The sequence below is a fragment of the Tupaia chinensis genome, unplaced genomic scaffold (assembly GCF_000334495.1).
Source record: "Tupaia chinensis unplaced genomic scaffold, TupChi_1.0 Scaffold000273_1, whole genome shotgun sequence".
NCBI lineage: Eukaryota > Metazoa > Chordata > Mammalia > Scandentia > Tupaiidae > Tupaia > Tupaia belangeri.
This window is the reverse complement of record NW_006159755.1, coordinates 1,591,093-1,592,087: the sequence shown is the minus strand read 5'-3', so window position 1 is coordinate 1,592,087 and position 995 is coordinate 1,591,093.

Here is a 995-nt window from a genome sequence, read left to right as displayed (position 1 = left end):
CAAGCCATCAGGTCCGGACTGAATCATGGTTGGCTTTGTGGGAGTGTCCAGCGCCTTAGCCACCACGTCACCTGCTGGTTCCTCCTACAGCAACATTTTAAAAAGAAAAGAAATATCACCTTCCTGGTGTTTCTACTTGTATGTAGAAAATCTACGCGCACACTCCATTCTGTTGCACTAACTGTATCAAATATACTATGCTTACCACCTAGAAGGACAAAATCTTCAGTGTAGTTTACAAATTTTCGCAGTATTTTCATAAATACTACATGACTTCAAGGAAATTTAGTCAAATTCCCCTCAACTCCGTTGGAATTCTAATGGAAATGCACTTGTAAATGAACTTTAGAATTGACAACTTTATGTAGTCTCACACCTAAAATTATATGTCGCGCCACTGTTTTAACCTTCAATAAGACTATTTTACTGCTTTTTTAGGTCACTTTTAATTTGTTTCAGAAACAGGAAGTCCTTTTTACCTGCAGCGGCGCCAACGGTTTCAGCTCAGCAGCGCGCGTCGACCCCTCCCCCACGGCTCCGGGTTACTATGGGAACGAGGTTGACGTCATTTAGGGCTTCCGTGGCTGACCCGAGAGGTCGCTCGAAAAGGGACAGCGGGCCCAGAGGCCGCCATTCCCCGTAAACGCATGCGCAATACCTGCTCCACCCATACCGTGCCTTAAATTTCGCCCCAGCCGGGGCTTTTCGGACGCGACTTCTCCCTTACTCCCGGTGAAACAGGTCCCTGGTGGGTGGGGAGCGGAAAGACTCAAACAAGCGACAGCCAATCCCACGACAATACAACGCAACCAAGATTGACTGACTCCATCAATCTCAACCAATGAGAGGGCTCCTTGCGCCTACGTCATAGTTTGCCCCACCCCTTCCCCTCCTTTCTGGACTCCGAGCTCAGTTCGCGCACTAACAAATGAAATGCGCGATGCGACACCTCCCAGCCCACCGGACTCCGCCGCCATTTCCTCGCCTGGCCTAAC